At 35.9% G+C, this 24,410-nt stretch overlaps 1 pseudogene; it reads left to right on the forward strand.

Moving 5' to 3' along the window:
- Window positions 1–333: 333 nt before the first annotated feature.
- Window positions 334–3,036, forward strand: LOC149146063 (uncharacterized; annotated as a pseudogene).
- Window positions 3,037–24,410: the final 21,374 nt, after the last annotated feature.

Below are 24,410 nucleotides of genomic sequence, written 5' to 3' on the forward strand. Positions count from 1 at the left end.
GCTTGTGACTTAAAAACCTACCATATTGTTTAGCAACTGAAAAAGATATATGCTAAATAACTCATACAACATTATATCAAAAGTGAGTCACTTTTAAGACTTAAATTTTTTTGAGAGCATGACAATTTTAATTAAATTTGGGTACTCGTCCTTAGTATAACTTGGTTTATCATTACACATAAGGTATTCCCTTTGAAATTTCAAAGCCGACTTTTTTCTACCATTTTGTTTTCCACCTTTGGTTCGAGCAAACAATCGTCATTGTTTTCCACCGTTAGTTCGGATAAATAGTTGTCATTAAGTTGAAGTAAGGAGTCACGTTGCACGCTAACCATGCTCCAAATTAATGGATTTGCCTCTTTCCAAGCACATCGATTACTAAATCTGAGAAGAAGTGGGATCTCTCACAGCCCCGCTAGTTCTACGAGGCTTTTCGTCACTGGCCTTTATGGATTTAGTTTGGAATTACATACGGCTTTAACAGAACAGGCGCATTGCATCATCCCTACAGAGGAATGCATCACGATTCCCAACTTAGCGCCATTTACTGGCCTTGTAGCTCTCGACTACGGATCAATAGACACCATGGATTAGAAAATCCATATAAATCATGAACTTCTCAATTCTGGAGATTTACTAAACTCCAGTTCATGCTCGTTCGACGATTTGATCGGTAGTTCGAGTCTCGTCAGGATTACGCTTGTAGATTTGTAGTGGAATTTGCAGCAATAATGGAAGCTGGCCTCTATGTTCGGGGAATGGTTCAATAGTAATAATTTCGACACTGTAGTGGCACAAAACTGTAACAACTATAACAATCATATTCATAGTAGTTACAGTAATTGATATGAGTTGACTCAACTCCCGGATTTAACCAAGATCTTTTGCTTTCGTGATGTGATTATAATTGCATTTCAAGGAGCAAAAATGAACCCATATGCATGCTATAAAGAAGGAGGAACATGACAAGAATCAACAACATAAAACAAGAGACGTTGATAACGGAGTTCGTCCAAGAGGGACTACGTCTCCAGGCCCCAGTGTCAAGATGGTGTAGGCCGTTGCATTAAGTGCTGGAAAGAGTGATGATGTACAGGCATGTGTTTTATCTACCATACAAGGAATATGCCCTCACGCAGGAGTGGCTCCAAGAGATGTTCCGCTGCAGGAACTCTCATTGACAAAAGGACTCCTATCAGCATGACATAATTACACGTATGTTAATAATGAGCATCCCGCCAACATGGCATCAAAGGGACCTAAATTCAAACATAGATGGCTACAACATGAGTATCCCATGAACATGACGACAAAGTGATCTCAATCAAAACATGACAATAAGTACATCTCACATCAAGAACAGAACAAGATCCCACATCAACATCAAACATGGATCTATACAACACAATGCATCTCAAGCAAAGAGACAAAGAAGTACATCATCACACTACATATACCTCACATCAAGAAGTCATCAAAAGAAGAGGATGATAAACTTCTGGATATGGTTGTACCATCGATCTCGTGGCGTCGAATCTCATGGAAATGATTGCTCACACATGAATGGTGACACCTGCACTCCACTTTGAAAAGTGGTCGAAAATGGAATAATCAAATGGAAAATCTGAATGCACCATCAGATTCGTGGCATCGAATAGTGTAAAATCAACTATCAAATATCTGAATTCTAGCAAAGTGGAAATCTGGGGCTACAAGAATCTTTTAGATTCCCCCTAGATTGCTCAAAGATTCCCTCCTCCGGTTCATCTGAAGATCTGCTGCTCAACTCAAAATTCTGTTTGCGCCAGCAGGTTCGTGTTGTTAAGAGGTGTAGGATAGACATAAAATTTGTCCAATTTGGACACTGGCAAAATTTCGCCTTCCTAAAAATTTGGCTCAGTCATGGTTCCACCTGCAAAAATTAATTAAAAAAACGTTGTCTCAATTTCCGTGCCACGTTCTGCCTCAGCATCTGTGTCATCGCTCATGGTTATGCCTCTCTCCATTCTGCCACCTCTACCCCCGTCACACTGAAAAGAAGGTTTATATGGTGGTGGGGTGGTAGAATTTAGAAAGACGCCACCATTGGCATGGTGGTTAGGCGGAATACTGGAGGCGGAGAGGTCAGGGGATCAAATCCCGCCTCTCCCAAAACTACGCTCAACACAATTTTTTTAAACAACATGGGGTTAAGTTTGGTGCTTCTTTTGGTTGCGTTTAGGTGTTGCATTTAATGTGTGATGCGTTGTGGGATGGTTTGGCAGTACGCCACATGGGGCCGCCGCGTGGGTGGGGCTGGCGAGCCCACCGACCATGGGTTCAACTCCTACCAGCTCCGTTTATACGTATATGGTATGGTGGGTTGGGGTGTGGGTCGGGTCCACAAAGGTGGCCCACCCACCCCATTTAATACATCCTTTTGTTATAATGTTTATGAAGTTGGTTGGGGGTCGGCGGGGGTCATAGCCCGTCGGCCATATTTAAATAAAACTTGTTACGTGTTGGTCGTTGGGGGGGTGGCGGGGGTTGGTGGCCCGCCACCCCATAAAATATATATTTTTTATATAATAAGAGATTTTTTTTTTGTCTATATAGGGGATATTAGACAAATTAACGACCCAAAAAATTTGCCCGCTTTCGGGAGCTAGGTTTCATGCCCCGGGGTCAGTTAAATTGTAGGACACTTAAACCTGGCCCACAGCCCAACTTTGACCAAAAATTTGACTAGCTCATTCTCCCTCATATGAGCTCAGATTTGAGTGTCGTTCGCACTGTTGGAATCAGGGCGACGAGCACTTCGATCTGGTGCTGGTTTGGGAGCAATCTTATCACTTTGAATTTTGCCCCTTTTTGAGTCCTCTGGGAATTTTGCATGTGTTTGGAGCCACCTGGATCAGTAATGCAGTTCCATTGCATTGGAAAATAAATAATAATAACATGATAGAACTGTTCGAAAAGCTATATAACTAGGGAACATATACATGACTTAATTGGCCAAATCAAACACCCATTTTACACCCTAGTAAAATCGGTTGAGCTTTGTTCTTCGTTGGAGTTCACCATAATCCACCTAATTTTATTCAATTGGACCTGGTTTGATTTCATGGTCTTACTTAAAAGAAGACACAAAGAAATGTGCCCCTGAAAGAACACCTCCCAACAATAAAAATGGGTTTACGCTGAAGATTTGAACACTGCATGTTTGGATGTGGAAGTGGTTTAGTTTTTGCGATTTAGTACTTGCTTTTTAACCTCAAAGGATTAGTTTAGGAATTAGTGTAATCATATGAGCATACTGAGAATATCTATGCAATATGAAGTTATTGTTTGATATTCGCTTAGTTTCTTAATGCGAATCAACCCATATTTATTCTGAGAAATTGCTATGGCACCCATCTGCACATATTATATATATTTTTTCTTACTCAATTTCTTCGATGGCTTTGTAATTTTGTTTTTAATTTAATTATATGATGGCTTCATAATTTATTCTTCATTGAATTTTTACTGAAGATTTGAATGTTGCATGGTTAGTTTTGATGTCGATTTAATGTTTGAATATTGTATTTTGTTTTGTTTTGTAGGACTTGTGACGATTTTGGAGTTTTAAAGATTTGTTGATTTTGGAATTTATGCCTTCTTATAAAGGAGAGTGCATGTGAAATATTATGTGTTTTGAAATTTGATAAGAATTATTTGCATATATTAAAAGTGTCACTGAATCTCAATTTCACAAACTTAGAGTAGTGTAGCAAAACATCAATTGAAATACCCTATATTCAAAAGAGCTTCATCGCCAAAATGTGTTGGCTTCCATTTAGGAATAAATTGTTGTTGTATGTCCTCGTCATAGACATCCAACATAATACAATAATTTGGATCCAAATGGTAAAATTCATCCATGATATCAAATCTTGGAATTTCTTACCCCAATAAAAGTTCATACTCATATGAATTTCTAAGGAGCTTCTTTATAGTGATAAGTATCTTCCTCAATGCATATTTGATAAAACTTTTTAATGTATTTGGAGTACATATGTTTCACTTTTTTAGACATGGGATGAAAAGAGTTCCCCCTTTAAAAGAAACAAGTTTGATAGAAATTTAGGTAATTGTAACTATTTTGAAATTGAAACTAAAATATATTATCCTAAAATTTCATGGCCTCTAATTTATTTCCACCTCGTGAATTTGAAATGTACCTTTTTCAAAATTAATTTTATTAATATATTGTTGTTAACATTGCAATGAAATTATATATTGCATACCTGTGTTTTCAATAAAGGAATAAGCCTTCAAACAAGGAAACAAATGACAAGCATATGCCGTGTAGACTCAACACACACTGAACTAGGTCGAAAAAGAAAAAAATGGAAAAATACTTAACAAAAGCTTCACCCTGCCAATTGAGATAGGGTATAGATTATAGTTTCAAAGTAAACTAAAAGTATATCGCAATACTGGGCTTAAATTTAATGCCATTATTATTATATGTTTTTGTACTGACCATTGTCTGGGAGTCTGCATTTGGTAATGAGAACACATTCATTTAAGAATAAGGCAATGTGAGGAGGTTCTCCCTCATCTTAGTTGTTGTTTTATTTATGCTCTTATTACCTTTCTTCTATGATATTTGGTTGTGTTGATGCCTCGAAAATCGCTGCATCAACATCAGGGAAAACCACCCGGTCCAGACCTTAAAAGCAGCTCCTTTTCCGTTTGGTGTGGTGGCTCCCACTGGGTATAATGGGACCAGTTTTCCAGTGATTTATAAATGGGATGGATAAGTGATTGATTTTCTAATATCTAATGGTAATGATGGATGATTTATTCTAAAATGCAATAACATAAATAACTATTCTGTCCTGGGAATTCTTTCTCTTAGTGCAATTTTTGACGGTTCTTATTGACAAGTAGGCATATAGATGACTCTACTTATAAACAAAAATATTCATTCATATGATAATTACTTTGATTAAGTAGTTGAACAAAGTAATAATTAAATCGTTATCACACTAATCTTTATATATTACTGACACATATATATGAAAAATAACAACTCTTAAACATTCAATAGTGATAAGTGAAAAAATTGTTGTGAAAGCATATACATACATCAATAATAGCAAAAATGAATAAATGTTGATTCACATAAAAGCATGAAGCAAAAACATAGATAATAGTACCATATGTGTTTGAGTCTTCTCCAATATGAATTGCATTCAAATCCCGCCTTTCAACTTGGAAATTCTTTTACAGGAAGCAATAGTGCATATCACATAAAAGTATTCTTCATCAAAACTCAGAATTCAGGTCCAGTTTTTATAAAAATAAATATATCAGAAGTACAGTAGTGCAACTTATGATCCAAGTCTTAATACAAAAATTTGAGGACCCTTTCTAAAAACATGAAAGGGTCTATAAATACTATCTAAACTAACAAACTATGAAATAAAAATGCTATGTGCTGGTATTAACCAAATCACAGAAATTGTGATAATATTCTCAAAATAGGCATGTTGTAGTCAGTGAGAGTGGTTCACCAATTTGGCTTACTATCTTGTGTTCTGAGCTGAAAAATGGCAAGCATCGGTTGCAGTTCTGGCGGATGACTCATGCACGAATGTAGCTGGGAATTATATGTGGCATCAGTAATTTCGGGAATCATATAACTGACCGCATCAGTGAGGCATTTCATCGTTGTTTGCTGACTATGTGGTTTAACAAGAAAAAACCAAAAGGTTTCCCATGTCAAAGTTTGAATGCCTTCGATTAATCTTTCCCTCTGTTCCAGCTCCTATTTCCATGTATGTTCTAATGCTTTCACTGATGTAAGTTTCCCTGGAGAACACTCTGAAATTAAATTTGACAAATAAAGAGTATCATTAATCAATTCAACCAGATTACTTGTTACCGATCTGCATCTTGATGTTGCTTTTTCTGCTTTCATAAGTTGAGATTGCCATTCTAGGAATAAGATTTATTTATGCGATTCCAGAATTTGGGATAGATTTGCAGCTTTTCCTTCTTTGGTTTCTTGCCAAAAAATAAATTATGTTAATATTTCATCTGCTTGCTCCAATTTCTGTCTCGATCAACTGCCTTATCAATCATAGATGACGAAATTTCACATAGGGGTAGAACGAGAGAGATATTATGACATAATAAACTCAACTAATTAGACAATGCTTTGGTAATTTAGAGAGCTTCTGATTTGAACTCTCCTACTTGGGGATATCCTTTGAATCTTTCCATTTGCAGTGTTAGTTGAGCGATCTGTTCTTCTTTTGATTTGCTCAACTGTTCATTTAATAATCACAGCTTGCTCAATGCTTGTGATATTTCTTGTTGCTTCTGAATTGCATGTTGATCAATTCTTTGTTTTTCTTTAAGCAATTGCTCATTCAATTGATCATTTGACTTTTTCTGGGCTGCTAACTGTTGTTCCAACTGTTTAGTCAATTTAGTGTTCCTAAATTGATGTCATTAATTGTCAACCCGGGGCTCGTAAGCTGATGAAGTGAAGGTGTACTATATGTACTTAAGCAACCTCTTAGGACTTTTTGTCGTTTGGGGGTGTTGTTTGTGGTCAACTTATCTTCCTAAGATGGAATGGAGTTTTATAAACAGATGAGTGAGTGTGTGTGTAAGGTGATTTTTAGATGAGTGAGTGTGTGTTACAGGTGATTTCTAACTACTTGCTGAAAAGGAAAAGCTTGAAAGAAATAAATAACTTGAAAGGAACTGAAAGCAAAGAACCACTTTCTAATGGCACTAGACACCATTCATGCTGCTGCAAATAAAAGGTAAGAAAATCACTTTAAAAACCAATGATAATGTTTATCTCTTCCTAACTCTCTGCTTCTAACACATAGTATCGTGTAAAACACGATTAGGAAGTAGCTAGAGATGAGTTTAAAAAGTGATCAAAAATGAGAAAAATCTACTTTAAAGACTAGTTATAATATTCAGCTCTTCCTAACTCTCTGCTTCTAACACATGGTACTATGTAAAGCACGATTAGAAAGTAGTTAAAGATTAGTCTAAAAATTACTCAAATCCAGCTGTAATTTATTAGTATTCTGATCTCTAAAAGATGAACAATTTGTGATAAAGAGACCATCAATATGTTAGCAGACAACTTTGAGAAACTAAACTAGAAATCAGCTATGAAAATAAAGTAAAGGCAGCAACTTTGAATCTGTCAACTGAAAATGCCATCAGATATAAAGCAAATACATAAAGACAAAAACAATCCCGGGTAAAAAAAAACCTGCAGAAAAACAAATCTGATCAGTCAAAATGAATGCTGCAAATGAAATGATAATAAAAGTAAATCAAGCTGTACATGTTTCAAAGAAAAGGAAATGCTGAATGGAAAATAAGGAAATAGCAAGAATATGAACATAAAATACTATACAAGGGCAGTCATGAACAGGGGCCCTCCATTCATACAACCCAAAGAAGACTCAAGGATTTGAAAACGTCAGAACAGCACTGTCTTCTATTACTCCATATGCAGAAAATTACAGTCAAGAGTGCTAGAACAGCACTATCAAAACAGAGTCTTGAAATGCACTAAAATTATAACAAGTTCATAAAACACAGCAACTAAAAAGTAACATTAAGCGTACACAGACACAAGTTTTTATAGGTATCTAAACGATTGCCTAATGCGTAAAGCTAGAAACTGAAAATTAACTAATCTGTCATGCGTAATAAAGGTTCAGCAACACGTCATAAGCCTCGTGGATGAGCTGGAGGTTCTGGTCGTTATGGGAATTGAATCCAGAGTTGGATTATGTTTCCCACAACCTGCATAACACGGAAAAATCACCAGTTGCATTGACGTGACCCAACAGCTTACGCAACACCGTTTAAGCTGCCTTTGTTGACCGTGGCTTGACCCTCGTTGACCGGAGGTGTAGATGATGTGGCTGACCGAACCAATAGCACAGGAACCTTGAGCACCTTTATTCCCACGTGCCCATGTGGCTCGTTTTGCAAAATGACACGTGGAACCATGAGATTAACAAAAAGGCTGCGGAATCATCAGATGGCTGCGGAATCGCTGAATGGCTGCGGAATTGCCAGACAGCTGCGAAATCTCTGCAAATATGTCAAAATCTAAACAAAACAGTCACACATTAGCAAAGTTCACTTAATCATGCTTAAAGACATCAAATGTAATGATCTGGGTAGGTTTACAAGGAAAATAAAGCAAAAGATAGAGATGAGTGAGGGAAAACTGTAGGTAATGATGGATAATCAAGTGCAAGATAGAGGCTCTACACCAACTGCTCTATCTTCTGTTGCTTTTCTTGTACTTGTGTTTCCAGCGAAACAATCGCTTGATCCTTTTCTTTAAGCAAGTTGCTTACCTCTGATGCCTTGTCCATTGTAGTTGTTGTGTATGCTCCAGCATACTGAGAGAGTTTAGTGAGATCTTCAGAAGGGTTGACTTCCTCTCTCTATACCACGTTTGTTATTTCCATTTGTGAAGTTAAAAAAGGAGATTGATCAATTTTCCTCTTTTTCCTTTGTCTCTTGATTACATCCTTATGCCTAGAGCTGTAAAAGACATCCAAGGGTGGTATTTCTTCTACATGTAAAACAATTTCATCAGTTGGATTTTCTAGAATTATTTCTACATCCTTTTGAGTTATGGGTGGGCCGCTAGTTCCCTCAGTCGGAACTGTATTGAGTGTTGATTTCTGACCAGTTGTCACCTCGGGTGTGCTGAATCCTTGTTGACTTTCAGTATTACTGATGATAGAATCAAACTGTTGCCATTCTTTGAGCAATTTAGGATCAACATAAAGGCTTGTGTCAATGAGTTCATCACTTTTTCTTGTCCCTGCTCCTGCTCTGGCGATTTTTCTTTTTCGGGGATCTTCTCCACTACAGGAGTCTTGTTAGCAGTTTTCTGTTCGGTTTAACTTTGATGGGCGAACTGTAGGGGTTGTAGCTAATAGGTCCAAAGGTAGAGTTTGCAACCTCTGGGCTCTGAGCCTATTGAATGTTTCTAACCCTTCTTCTTCATATTTGATTCTAGCCAATCCTTTAACCTAAAAAAATATTTTGGCTGAAGCAAATAAATCATCAAAAACATCTGCTTCATGATCGAACTTGGCAAGTTTAGCTTGAGCGGTGACATTATGAGAAACCTTGTTTGGATCATATTGCCTGTTAGGAATGGTGGCAAGATTCCATCATCTGAATCTTTTTTGCCTCTTTTTCTGCATGCTTGTAGTCATGTAAGGTGAAAATGCCACATCGTAGGGGGAATATGGGCCACATCTGTTTCTTAGAATCCCTAAGGGTTCTTGATGTCCCTTCAACAGTTATCTGATATGCCAATTCCTGTGCTAACAATTTATCAGGCACATACAGAGGGAGAACATGAGGTTTGGTGAGACTGCTGAAAAGCCTCACATAGGTAAATTTCTCCTCTCTAAACTAGCTGCCTACTGCTGTTAGATCAATTGCTGCATCCTCGGATATCCTAGGAGCAGGGTTATTGAAAATAGAATAATATACAGGTGAAACAAAACCATTGCAAATTCTGTACAAGTGATTTTTATAGTGTGCCTTCCACAATTGCTTGTGATAAATATGAATCGGGTTGGGATCTTGGGAAGTCCACTTCCATCTGAGTATCAGGAATTCAGAATTAAAACAAATAATGTCCATAATATATGCACTGTAGTAGAAAGGGGGAATGATCCGGGAAGTTGTAAATGCATTCCTTCTGTATTCTAATATCTCTGTGGCTAGTCTATCAGACAAAATATTTTCCCAATCCATAACATAACCATTAATTGCTGCTTCCATCAATGGGACCATCTCTATAGTGAATTTAGCAGAATCATGTTGTCCCCACAATCTACACATCATAGCTCTAGCATAGCAGTAAGGAGAAGCCAATGAGTCGACAAAGTACTTACCCGATGACTCGTGCTTGTGTTTTTCTGGGAAATGCCTCCATTGCTTGATCGGGTCTGACTCCAAGTCGTTTTCCTTTGCAAATGCTTCCAGGAATGCCTTGTTGTAGCGCTTCTCGGGCTCCGGTAGATGGTACATTTGCCTGAGATCTTCAGGCTTGAATGAGCCGAATATCCTTCCATCTGCTGTGGAAAATTTTCTATCTGAAGTTGGGATTTTCTCAACCACCCATCTAACCACATCAGTGTATGGCAAGACTTTGGCCTGTGCTGCTATCCTGTGAAGATAAGAACAAGCTAATTCTTTGAGAGTTCCCTCTGACTTGTTGGTTGAATCGGCAGTGGCTTCTTCTGATAATTCTTTGGGCTCTTCTGCTTCTATCAAATTATAAATACTTTCCCAGCTAGTATTTCCTAGACTGAGACATGTTGTATCTAATATTAGTCCTTTCTTGGTCGGTCCTGGTTCCTTTGCTGCAGGAGTTGTTGTGGGCTTCTTTGATTTCTTCCCCATTTTCTCTAGATTTACGGATTCCGAAAGACTCTGTATAGACAATTGCAAACCGTAACACAGAGATTTTGTCGTTGAAAGCCAATATGACAATGAACAAAATTATGGTGATTCACATACCATAAATCAAATGTAGTTAAGAATTACCACGAATGAAATCTTTTTGAAGGATTTATTCTTAACTTTCAAATTTAATAGCCGTTCGAACAACCAATCATGGTGAATTAATATCATAAATACCCATCTCATCAATCGTATACCGAATGATTATTTCAAGCGTTTTTCGGATTTCCTCGATCAGCAATAAATCACAAATTGCTATCGGGAGTTTCAAAGGGAGAGGTTCTATTATTGGTAATGAATATCTTCGATTTCCAAAAAGCGATATTATAATGGAGTGAAGTATTATGCATGAAAATTGTTTTAACATGTGTTTACCTTTTGAGATGCGCGCCCAATTGTTTAATCGGAAATCGGGGTTCGAGTTACGCTTTATCCCTTTGTCATTTGATATCGTCGATCGCCGATTGCGATATTGGATCGGAAGATTTGACAAGGCCTTTCGTGTGAGTACCTTTGATATTTGATTTCTCTGATTGTCGATTGTCGATTGCAATATCAGATCAGAGGATTGGATGAGGTCTTATTTGTGTATATACCTTTGATATCTCCCTACCTGATTGCGATTTCCTTTATCGGATCGGAGGATTTGTGGAGGCCCTTTTGTGTATGTCCCTTTGTTATTGCGATATGCGATCTCCAATCGCTTTATCGCAATATAGGATTATTTATGATATTTTAAAGGAACACTTTGTTTTTTTATCAAAAGGCTTTATAAAATGATTTATTTACATTGAGCCTTTTAATAAAGATTTTTTATAGAGGTCAATATCGGTTTTATTCATCAACTCACAAATCTAACTAAGTCTTGTGTAAAAAGGGCCCCATTTTTTATTGAAAGTTTTGTGTAAATTTTATAGAAATGGGGGTTGTTGTACAGCACAACAATTGACGATTTATTGGGAGAAATAGTTATCTCTGAGAAAATAACAAAATATTTTAACCTTCTTAATCTGAAAACCTTAATGGATAGAGAAAATCTAATATAACTAGGTAATCACAAACTCTGAATATAATGAAAGCTATCTTTGCTATTTCTTTCTCATCTCAAAATTAAATACATTCTAAGTTTTAAGCAAACCTTGATTGGTTGATAATGATAAAACAAGAGACTTCTCCAACTTAGCTTGTATAGTGACTCCTTTGTCACAGGTAGAGCCACTGCTACCAGCAAACGTCTATAGTCTCGGCAGGGTTACCTTTTAACCATTTGATCATTCATTGTCCCATCCATTTCAGAGTATAAATTAAAAGAATGAATCTAAAAGATATGTTTCCACATTTTTTTGTATTACTTTTTTTTCCTTATTTCTTTATTTTGTAAAATAAAAAGCCATTGTCCTATTGATAATGCCATTCACTGGTTGTAATTTAACTGAACAAGTTGGCTCGTGATGAGACCCCTGTCTTATAATTATAAGCCATTACCTTGTTTTGGTATGCAGTGTTGGTAATGCCAGTTGAACTAGTCCCCTATGATCATGGTAAGTAGGCTTGTGATAAGACTTCTTATCTTTTATATCAAATATATTTTAAAATTACACTCTGAGAAATTATAAACTTTGATGGATGGGATGAATAATTTTTTCCTTAAGAGAACATGGACGATAGTTTTCAGAGTTGAGAGAGTTGAATTCTTTCTCTTAGTGCAATTTTTGACGGTTCTTATTGACAAGTAGGCATATAGATGACTCTACTTATAAACAAAAATATTCATTCATATGATAATTACTTTGATTAAGTAGTTGAACAAAGTAATAATTAAATCGTTATCACACTAATCTTTATATATTACTGACACATATATATGAAAAATAACAACTCTTAAACATTCAATAGTGATAAGTGAAAAAATTGTTGTGAAAGCATATACATACATCAATAATAGCAAAAATGAACAAATGTTGATTCACATAAAAGCATGAATCAAAAACATAGATAATAGTACCATATGTGTTTGAGTCTTCTCCAATATGAATTGCATTCAAATCCCGCCTTTCAACTTAGAAATTCTTTTATAGGAAGCAATAGTGCATATCACATAAAAGTATTCTTCATCAAAACTCAGAATTCAGGTCCAGTTTTTATAAAAATAAATATATCAGAAGTACAGTAGTGCAACTTCTGATCCAAGTCTTAATACAAAAATTTGAGGACCCTTTCTAAAAACATGAAAGGGTCTATAAATACTATCTAAACTAACAAACTATGAAATAAAAATGCTATGTGCTGGTATTAACCAAATCACAGAAATTGTGATAATATTCTCAAAATAGGCATGTTGTAGTTAGTGAGAGTGGTTCACCAATTTGGCTTACTATCTTGTGTTCTGAGCTGAAAAATGGCAAGCATCGGTTGCAGTTCTGGCGGATGACTCATGCGCGAATGTAGCTGGGAAGTATATGTGGCATCAGTAATTTCGGGAATCATATAACTGATCGCATCAGTGAGGCATTTCATCGTTGTTTGCTGACTATGTGGTTTAACAAGAAAAAACCAAAAGGTTTCCCATGTCAAAGTTTGAATGCCTTCGATTAATCTTTCCCTCTGTTCCAGCTCCTATTTCCATGTATGTTCTAATGCTTTCACTGATGTAAGTTTCCCTGGAGAACACTCTGAAATTAAATTTGACAAATAAAGAGTATCATTAATCAATTCAACCAGATTACTTGTTACCGATCTGCATCTTGATGTTGCTTTTTCTGCTTTCATAAGTTGAGATTGCCATTCTAGGAATAAGATTTATTTATGCGATTCCAGAATTTGGGATAGATTTGCAGCTTTTCCTTCTTTGGTTTCTTGCCAAAAAATAAATTATGTTAATATTTCATCTGCTTGCTCCAATTTCTGTCTCGATCAACTGCCTTATCAATCATAGATGACGAAATTTCACATAGGGGTAGAACGAGAGAGATATTATGACATAATAAACTCAACTAATTAGACAATGCTTTGGTAATTTAGAGAGCTTCTGATTTGAACTCTCCTACTTGGGGATATCCTTTGAATCTTTCCATTTGCAGTGTTAGTTGAGCGATCTGTTCTTCTTTTGATTTGCTCAACTGTTCATTTAATAATCACAGCTTGCTCAATGCTTGTGATATTTCTTGTTGCTTCTGAATTGCATGTTGATCAATTCTTTGTTTTTCTTTAAGCAATTGCTCATTCAATTGATCATTTGACTTTTTCTGGGCTGCTAACTGCTGTTCCAACTGTTTAGTCAATTTAGTGTTCCTAAATTGATGTCATTAATTGTCAACCCGGGGCTCGTAAGCTGATGAAGTGAAGGTGTACTATATGTACTTAAGCAACCTCTTAGGACTTTTTGTCGTTTGGGGGTGTTGTTTGTGGTCAACTTATCTTCCTAAGATGGAATGGAGTTTTATAAACAGATGAGTGAGTGTGTGTGTAAGGTGATTTTTAGATGAGTGAGTGTGTGTTACAGGTGATTTCTAACTACTTGCTGAAAAGGAAAAGCTTGAAAGAAATAAATAACTTGAAAGGAACTGAAAGCAAAGAACCACTTTCTAATGGCACTAGACACCATTCATGCTGCTGCAAATAAAAGGTAAGAAAATCACTTTAAAAACCAATGATAATGTTTATCTCTTCCTAACTCTCTGCTTCTAACACATAGTACTGTGTAAAACACGATTAGGAAGTAGCTAGAGATGAGTTTAAAAAGTGATCAAAAATGAGAAAAATCTACTTTAAAGACTAGTTATAATATTCAGCTCTTCCTAACTCTCTGCTTCTAACACATGGTACTATGTAAAGCACGATTAGAAAGTAGTTAAAGATTAGTCTAAAAAGTACTCAAAGCCAGCTGTAATTTATTAGTATTCTGATCTCTAAAAGATGAACAATTTGTGATAAAGAGACCATCAATATGTTAGCAGACAACTTTGAGAAACTAAACTAGAAATCAGCTATGAAAATAAAGTAAAGGCAGCAACTTTGAATCTGTCAACTGAAAATGCCATCAGATATAAAGCAAATACATAAAGACAAAAACAATCCCGGGTAAAAAAAAACCTGCAGAAAAACAAATCTGATCAGTCAAAATGAATGCTGCAAATGAAATGATAATAAAAGTAAATCAAGCTGTACATGTTTCAAAGAAAAGGAAATGCTGAATGGAAAATAAGGAAATAGCAAGAATATGAACATAAAATACTATACAAGGGCAGTCATGAACAGGGGCCCTCCATTCATACAACCCAAAGAAGACTCAAGGATTTGAAAACGTCAGAACAACACTGTCTTCTATTACTCCATATGCAGAAAATTACAGTCAAGAGTGCTAGAACAGCACTATCAAAACAGAGTCTTGAAATGCACTAAAATTATAACAAGTTCATAAAACACAGCAACTAAAAAGTAACATTAAGCGTACACAGACGCAAGTTTTTATAGGTATCTAAACGATTGCCTAATGCGTAAAGCTAGAAACTGAAAATTAACTAATCTGTCATGCGTAATAAAGGTTCAACAACACGTCATAAGCCTCGTGGATGAGCTGGAGGTTCTGGTCGTTATGGGAATTGAATCCAGAGTTGGATTATGTTTCCCACAACCTGCATAACACGGAAAAATCACCAGTTGCATTGACGTGACCCAACAGCTTACGCAACACCGTTTAAGCTGCCTTTGTTGACCGTGGCTTGACCCTCGTTGACCGGAGGTGTAGATGATGTGGCTGACCGAACCAATAGCACAGGAACCTTGAGCACCTTTATTCCCACGTGCCCATGTGGCTCGTTTTGCAAAATGACACGTGGAACCATGAGATTAACAAAAAGGCTGCGGAATCATCAGATGGCTGCGGAATCGCTGAATGGCTGCGGAATTGCCAGACAGCTGCGGAATCTCTGCAAATATGTCAAAATCTAAACAAAACAGTCACACATTAGCAAAGTTCACTTAATCATGCTTAAAGACATCAAATGTAATGATCTGGGTAGGTTTACAAGGAAAATAAAGCAAAAGATAGAGATGAGTGAGGGAAAACTGTAGGTAATGATGGATAATCAAGTGCAAGATAGAGGCTCTACACCAACTGCTCTATCTTCTGTTGCTTTTCTTGTACTTGTGTTTCCAGCGAAACAATCGCTTGATCCTTTTCTTTAAGCAAGTTGCTTACCTCTGATGCCTTGTCCATTGTAGTTGTTGTGTATGCTCCAGCATACTGAGAGAGTTTAGTGAGATCTTCAGAAGGGTTGACTTCCTCTCTCCATACCACGTTTGTTATCTCCATTTGTGAAGTTAAAAGAGGAGATTGATCAATTTTCCTCTTTTTCCTTTGTCTCTTGATTACAGCCCTATGCTTAGAGCTGTAGAAGACATCCAAGGGTGGTATTTCTTCTACATGTAAAACAATTTCATCAGTTGGATTTTCTAGAATTATTTCTACATCCTTTTGAGTTATGGGTGGGCCGCTAGTTCCCTCAGTCGGAACTGTATTGAGTGTTGATTTCTGACCAGTTGTCACCTCGGGTGTGCTGAATCCTTGTTGACTTTCAGTATTACTGATGATAGAATCAAACTGTTGCCATTCTTTGAGCAATTTAGGATCAACATAAAGGCTTGTGTCAATGAGTTCACCACTTTTTCTTGTCCCTGCTCCTGCTCTGGCGATTTTTCTTTTTCGGGGATCTTCTCCACTACAGGAGTCTTGTTAGCAGTTTTCTGTTCAGTTTGACTTGATGGGTGAACTGTAGGGGTTGTAGCTAATAGGTCCAAAGGTAGAGTTTTCAACCTCTGGGCTCTGAGCCTATTGAATGTTTCTAACCCTTGTTCTTCATATTTGATTCTAGTCAATCCTTTAACCTAAAAAAATATTTTGGCTGAAGCAAATAAATCATCAAAAACATCTGCTTCATGATCGAACTTGGCAAGTTTAGCTTGAGCGGTGACATTATGAGAAACCTTGTTTGGATCATATTGCCTGTTAGGAATAGTGGCAAGATTCCATCATCTGAATCTTTTTTGCCTCTTTTTCTGCATGCTTGTAGTCATGTAAGGTGAAAATGCCACATCGTAGGGGGAATATGGTCCACATCTGTTTCTTAGAATCCCTAAGGGTTCTTGATGTCTCTTCAACAGTTATCTGATATGCCAATTCCTGTGCTAACAATTTATCAGGCACATACAGAGGGAGAACATGAGGCTTGGTAAGACTGCTGAAAAGCCTCACATAGGTAAATTTCTCCTCTCTAAACTAGCTGCCTACTGCTGTTAGATCAATTGCTGCATCCTCGGATATCCTAGGAGCAGGGTTATTGAAAATAGAATAATATACAGGTGAAACAAAACCATTGCAAATTCTGTACAAGTGATTTTTATAGTGTGCCTTCCACAATTGCTTGTAATAAATATGAATCGGGTTGGGATCTTGGAAAGTCCACTTCCATCTGAGCATCAAGAATTCATAATTAAAACAAATAATGTCCATAATATATGCACTGTAGTAGAAAGGGGGAATGATCCGGGAAGTTGTAAATGCATTCCTTCTGTATTCTAATATCTCTGTGGCTAGTCTATCAGACAAAATATTTTCCCAATCCATAACATAACCATTAATTGCTGCTTCCATCAATGGGACTATCTCTATAGTGAATTTAGCAGAATCATGTTGTCCCCACAATCTACACATCATAGCTTCAGCATAGCAGTAAGGAGAAGCCAATGAGTCGACAAAGTACTTACCCGATGACTCGTGCTTGTGTTTTTCTGGGAAATGCCTCCATTGCCTAATCAGGTCTGACTCCAAGTCGTTTTCCTTTGCAAATGCTTCCAGGAATGCCTTGTTGTAGCGCTTCTCGGGCTCCGGTAGATGGTACATTTGCCTGAGATCTTCAGGCTTGAATGAGCCGAATATCCTTCCATCTGCTGTGGAAAATGTTCTATCTGAAGTTGGGATTTTCTCAACCACCCATCTAACCACATCGGTGTATGGCAAGACTTTGGCCTGTGTTGCTATCCTGTGAAGATAAGAACAAGCTAATTCTTTGAGAGTTCGCTATGACTTGTTGGTTGAATTGGCAGTGGCTTCTTCTGATAATTCTTTGGGCTCCTCTGCTTCTATCAAATTATAAATGCTTTCCCAGCTAGTATTTCCTAGACTGAGACATGTTGTATCTGATATTAGTCCTTTCTTGCTCGGTCCTGGTTCCTTGGCTGCAGGAGTTGTTGTGGGCTTCTTTGATTTCTTCCCCATTTTCTCTAGATTTACGGATTCGGAAAGACTCTGCATAGACAATTGCAAACCGTAACACAGAGATTTTGTCGTTGAAAGCCAATATGACAATGAACAAAATTATGGTGATTGACATACCATAAATCAAATGTAGTTAAGAATTACCACGAATGAAATCTTTTTGAAGGATTTATTCTTAACTTTCAAATTTAATAGCCGTTCGAACAACCAATCATGGTGAATTAATATCATAAATACCCATCTCATCAATCGTATACCGAATGATTATTTCAAGCGTGTTTCGGATTTCCTCGATCAGCAATAAATCACAAATTGCTATCGGGAGTTTCAAAGGGAGAGGTTCTATTATTGGTAATGAATATCTTCGATTTCCAAAAAGCGATATTATAATGGAGTGAAGTATTATGCATGCAAATTGTTTTAACATGTGTTTACCTTTTGAGATGCGCGCCCAATTGATTAATCGGAAATCGGGGTTCGGGTTACGCTTTATCCCTTTGTCATTTGATATCGTCGATCGCCGATTGCGATATCGGATCGGAAGATTTGATAAGGCCTTTCGTGTGAGTACCTTTGATATTTGATTTCTCTGATTGTCGATTGTCGATTGCGATATCAGATCAGAGGATTGGATGAGGTCTTATTTGTGTATGTACCTTTGATATCTCCATACCCGATTGCGATTTCCTTTATCGGATCGGAGGATTTGTGGAGGCCCTTTTGTGTATGTCCCTTTGTTATTGCGATATGCGATCTCCGATCGCTTTATCGCAATATAGGATTATTTATGATATTTTAAAGGAACACTTTGTTTTTTTATCAAAAGGCTTTATAAAATGATTTATTTACATTGAGCCTTTTAATAAAGATTTTTTATAGAGGTCAATATCGGTTTTATTCATCAACTCACAAATCTAACTAAGTCTTGTGTAAAAAGGGCCCCATTTTTTATTGAAAGTTTTGTGTAAATTTTATAGAAATGGGGGTTGTTGTACAGCACAACAATTGACGATTTATTGGGAGAAATAGTTATCTCTGAGAAAATAACAAAATATTTTAACCTTCTTAATCTGAAAACCTTAATGGATAGAGAAAATCTAATATAACTAGGTAATCACAAACTCTGAATATAATGAAAGCTATCTTTTCTATTTATTTCTCATCTCAAAATTAAATACATTCTAAGTTTTAAGCAAACCTTGATTGGTTGAAAATGATAAAACAAGAGACTTCTCCAACTTAGCTTGTACAGTGACTCCTTTGTCACAGGTAGAGCCACTGCTACCAGCAAACGTCTATAGTCTTGGCAGGGTTACCTTTTAACCATTTGATCATTCATTGTCCCATCCATTTCAGAGTATAAATTAAAAGAATGAATCTAAAAGACATGTTTCCACATTTTTTTGTATTACTTTTTTTTCCTTATTTCTTTATTTTGTAAAATAAAAAGCCATTGTCCTATTGATAATGCCATTCACTGGTTGTAATTTAACTGAACAAGTTGGCTCGTGATGAGACCCCTGTCTTATAATTATAAGCCATTACCTTGTTTTGGTATGCAGTGTTGGTAATGCCAGTTGAACTAGTCCCCTATGATCATGGTAAGTAGGCTTGTGATAAGACCTCTTATCTTTTATATCAAATATATTTTAAAATTACACTCTGAGAAATTATAAACTTTGATGGATGGGATGAATAATTTTCTCCTTAAGAGAACATGGATGATAGTTTTGAGAGTTGAAGATGCTAAGATTGGATCAGTCTTTGCTTTCTATTGATAACCTTTTTTAGGCTTCTAAAACTTAGAATGATTTACAATATTTTTGAGTTTTGAGAAGATTTTCACAAAAATAAAATGGGTTTTCAGAGTTTATTTATACCTAATTTCCTAGAACTTTCCTTTTCCTTCAAGGCTTCCATCTATCAAAAGTAAATATTAAGACTGTTTTATTTTAAGTAACCTTTTCAAAATAGTAAAGACCAATAGAAGACTATTTACAATCTTGTTTTCTAAAAAAGAAAATGAACTAATTATTCACACAAATATAGCTGGAAATTGAATATTTAAAGTGAGAAGGGGTTACATTTTCAATTGAAGAATTTTTTAAAAATAAGCCCATTGACAGGAAGAGAGTCTCTCTTTCCTGATAGATCTTGCAATATGAATGTTGATGGGGCTATCTTCTCGCTGATTTGAAATGGTCTAAGCCACATTTTTTGAAATTTAATGTGTTTTCCTTTATCTTCATGGGCTTTGTCCCATTTCAAAACTAGATCACCAACTTGTAAATGTTTTGAGCCACTTGAAGTTGTATCAAAGGAAGATTTACTAATCTGTTGATGCTTGGCATGTGTAATTCGGGATTTCTCCCTTTCTTCTTCTAGTTTTAGAGTCTGATTATGTCTCAATTGAATAGAAGATGAGGGATTTTTTTCAATAAATTTCACTAAGGCTAGTGATGGAAGTACTAAATTTGCTGGTATGAAAGCCTCCTTTCCATACACTAGATTAAATGGAGAAGTGCCTATTGAGACCTTCTATGTTATACGGTCTACCCATAATGCAAATATTAAAGACTTTTGCCAATTCTTATAGTTCTGATCTATAGTTCTCTTAATGATTTTGATAAGATTTTTATTGGTGGATTCTGCTAAGCCATTACCCTGAGGGTAGTAGTTTGCAGAATATTTTAATTTGAATCTTATTTTGATAGCAAATTCAAGTATAGAATTACCAGATAAATAATATGCATTATAACAAATAAGAGCGTTTGGGACACCAAACCTGGTAACAATGAACTGATCTATGAATTCAATGATCGCCTCAGAGTTTGCTGCCTTCAAAGGAATTGCTTCTACCCATTTACTAAAGTAATCAGTAGCTGTAACGATATGCCTATGCTGTTTGGATGAATGTGGAATAATTTCTCCAATGATATCCAATCCCCATTGTTCAAAAAGTTGTTCAATGTTGATTGGTTGCAAAGGAAAAGCTGGCTTCTTTTGCCTTCGAGTGGTAGTTTGACATGTTCTGCATTTCCTTACATATTCATGAATATCTCTAAATAAGGTAGGCCAATAATACCTAGCATGACTAATCTTGTGGGATGTTGCGTCAACTCCAAAATGTCCTCCTGCTAGATCATCATGTGATTCTTGCAAGACCTTTTGCGCTTCAGGTTTTTCTAAGCATCTTAACAAAATTGAATCATAATTCCGTCTAAACAACACATCATCAAAAATCATGAAGTTTTTTGCCTTTAGTCTTATGGCACGTTTATTTTTATAGGAAAGATTAGAAGGAGCATATCCATTTTTCAAATAGAATATCAAATTTGCATATTGGGATTCAAGATTAATGGTAATTATCTCATTGATTTCTTCGATATTATGTGTACCTTCATGTTCTTGAATATTAGAAGCTCCTACTAACAACCTGCAAAAACCTTGGCCTTTGACAATCTTTGCTGGTTTAATGTCCAAATCATATTCTTGTAATGCTGTAACCCAGATTGCCATTTTTTCTCCCAATTCCCTTTGAACTAGTAGTTTTCTTACTGCTGAAAAAGGAACTATAACTTTGGTGCGAGCTCTTAAGAGAAAGGGCCTAAAGTGGTTAATGGCTTTGTATACAGCAAAGACTTGTTTTTCAACTTCAGAATAATTAAGTTCCACACCTTGAAGATTTGAACTATAAAATGAAATTAGTGCTTCCAAGTTTTGATCATTGATTTGTGTTAGCACTGAGGCGTAAGATGAATCAGATGCAAGAGTATATAAAATGAAATGATTTGAAAAATTGGGAGTGCTTAAAGCAGGAGCATTTATGATTGATTGCTTGATTGAATCATATGCCTTTCTTTCTATATGCCCATTTTTAAACACTGAGTTTTTTTATCATGGTTTGTAATGGTAAAACAATCAGCAAAAAATCTGGAACAAATCTTTTTACAAAATTAATTTGACCTAAAAATGATTGCATTGATTTTTTATTATGTGGAAATGGAATATCAGAAATCTCTTTGATTCTATCTGGATCAATATAAATACCATCTTTCGAAATAATGAATCCCAAAAACCTTGGTCAAGAGCAAAAAAAGACTTCTTAGGATTGAGTGAAATGCCATACCTTTTACAGCGTTCAAAGATTTGTTTCAAATCATGTAAATGACTTGATCTTTTCTTAGAGAAGACAGTAATGTCATCCAAATAGACAACTACTGATTTGTTGATTAGACCTTTGAATGCTATGTCCATCGCTCTTTGGAATGTAGCTCCAGCATTGATTAATCCGAAAGGCATTTTTTGATAGGCATAAGTTCCCCACTTAGTTCTAAAAGTAGTCTTAAGTCTGTCATCGGGGTACACCAAAATTTGGTTATACCCTGAAAAACCATCTAAGAAAGACATTAGTTCAGAACCAACAACTGAATGGAGAGTTTGCTCCATTGTTGTTAGAGGAAAATTATTCTTTTGATTTGCTTTGTTAAGATTTCTGAAATCAATACAAATTCTAATGTCACCATTTTTCTTTCTTACTGGCACCAAGTTGGACACCCAATTTAAATGTCTAACAGGAAAAATTATCTTAGCCTTCAAGAGTTTGTTTAACTCGGCTTTTATTTGACTTTCGAGGTTGGGATGAATTTTCCTTAATTTCTGTTGTACTGGCTTTTCTTCAGATATCATTGGAATTGTATGTTGTATGATAGAAGTATCATATGTTTTCAAGTCATCATAATTCCAAGCGAAGACATTTTTATACTTATTCAATAATCTGATAAATGCAATTCTTTCTTCTGAAGTAAGTCCTAATCCCAAATTGATGTTTTGTGGCTTGTCCTCTATACCAAGATTTATTAATTCAAATCTCAAAGTGGAACTTTGGAGCTTTGAATTAGTAACTTGTTTAAACCTATTTTTGATGTCATAAAAATCTTCAAGTTTGACCACTGGTTTTGGTATTGAATTTTCTTCAAAATTTTCCTTCATTTGAAGATCATGGTCACTTTCATCAATAATTTGATCATCATAAGACTTATCAGAAGTTAAGAAATTTAAAATGTCATCATCATGATTGAATACTCGCTAGTTAGTGACATTATCGGGAATCAATGGTCTAAAAATTAACTCTACTGAAAATCTATCGGGATTGTAATCTTCAGATGGAAGGAGCTTAGAAGCAACATTGGCTAGCAAATCTACTGTTGCATTTTGAGATTTAGGAATGGGAGAAATATTAAATTCTAGAAAATGAGATACAAGGTCTTATACCAAGGATTGATAATGTTTAAGGTGACTAGAAAGACAATGTATAGTGTTTCTGACTTGTTTTATAACAATTTCAAAGTCACCAAACACTTTCAAATATTGTACCTTAAGACCTATTGCTTTATAAAGTCCTTGAATCAAAGCTTCATATTTAGCAGTATTGTTTGTGCACTCAAATTCTAATATACATGATAGCATGGTCTTTTCTCCTTCAGGACTAACTAAAATGCATCCAGCTTCTACACCTTCATTAGATTTAGACCCATCAAACTATAATGACAAAAATAAAGGTTTATCTATAGTTTTATTTACAATTTCCTCAACAATTTTAACACACCTTGATGTATCTATTTGGAAAAAAATTTCAATTTGAAATGTAAATTATTAACTGAGAAAGGTGATGATTGAGCATTAAAATTACCAAAGAAAGATTCAGACGAGTAGTTACCCAGAATGTTATTGTTGAATGCTATACGCTAGTTTTCTTGTTCAAACTCTGTTACAGTATAAGCCATATGCTTCTTCCAATCAATCTTAATCTGATTTGGCTTTCCTTTATAGGGTAGCCACATGTGAGACCAATTGGTAGAAATGTAACCATGAAGTTTCTCAGACCAGTCTCTACTTAAAATCAAACCATAAAACTTAGGAATATCAACAATTAATATGTCAATTCTCTGAACCACTCTTGGATCAGCTGATAACCTAATGGTAACTGAGTTGATTTCTCCTAATACTTGGACCTTAGTTCTATCCAACTGGACAATATGCACAACAGACTTTTGGGGTTCAATATTCAGTTTAGAACAAACTGAGGCCGGCATTATATTCGATGAAGCCCCTGAGTCTATCAAGCAATTGTGCAGATTTCTATTATAAATTTCATAGGTCAAGAGAAAAGGAGGAGTATGGGAATTTGATCTATCTCTGATTAGAACAGTATCAGTGGCTTCCACTCTACCAGGTGGTGGTTTACCTGTCTCATTAGCAGCTTTGGATATTACAGCATTTGGAAGAGGAGAAGAAGGTACTGCATCTAATTCCTTGAGCAGCAATTTTTGTTGATGTTTGAGTTTACTAAGCTCAAACATAGTGATATTTTCTTTTGTTTTCTTCATGTCTTCAATGATGTTGTAATCCATAGAGTCTGCAACTACTAATGTTTTAGATGTTGAAGGTGGATTGGAAGCTGATTGTTGATTTTGAGTAGGTGTCACTGTAGACATATTTGTGGGAGCCGTTTCTTTAGTAGTAGTACCCGTGTTCTTTTTCTTCTGAGTTGTTTGAATAGGTTCAGGAGTGCCTTTACTCCTGGTACTTAATGGGAAAGCTTCATGTTCATTTT

This window comes from Pinus tabuliformis, chromosome X, assembly GCF_031772625.1.
Source record: "Pinus tabuliformis cultivar Carrire ecotype Pingquan chromosome X, CPIR1, whole genome shotgun sequence".
Classification (NCBI taxonomy): domain Eukaryota; kingdom Viridiplantae; phylum Streptophyta; class Pinopsida; order Pinales; family Pinaceae; genus Pinus; species Pinus tabuliformis.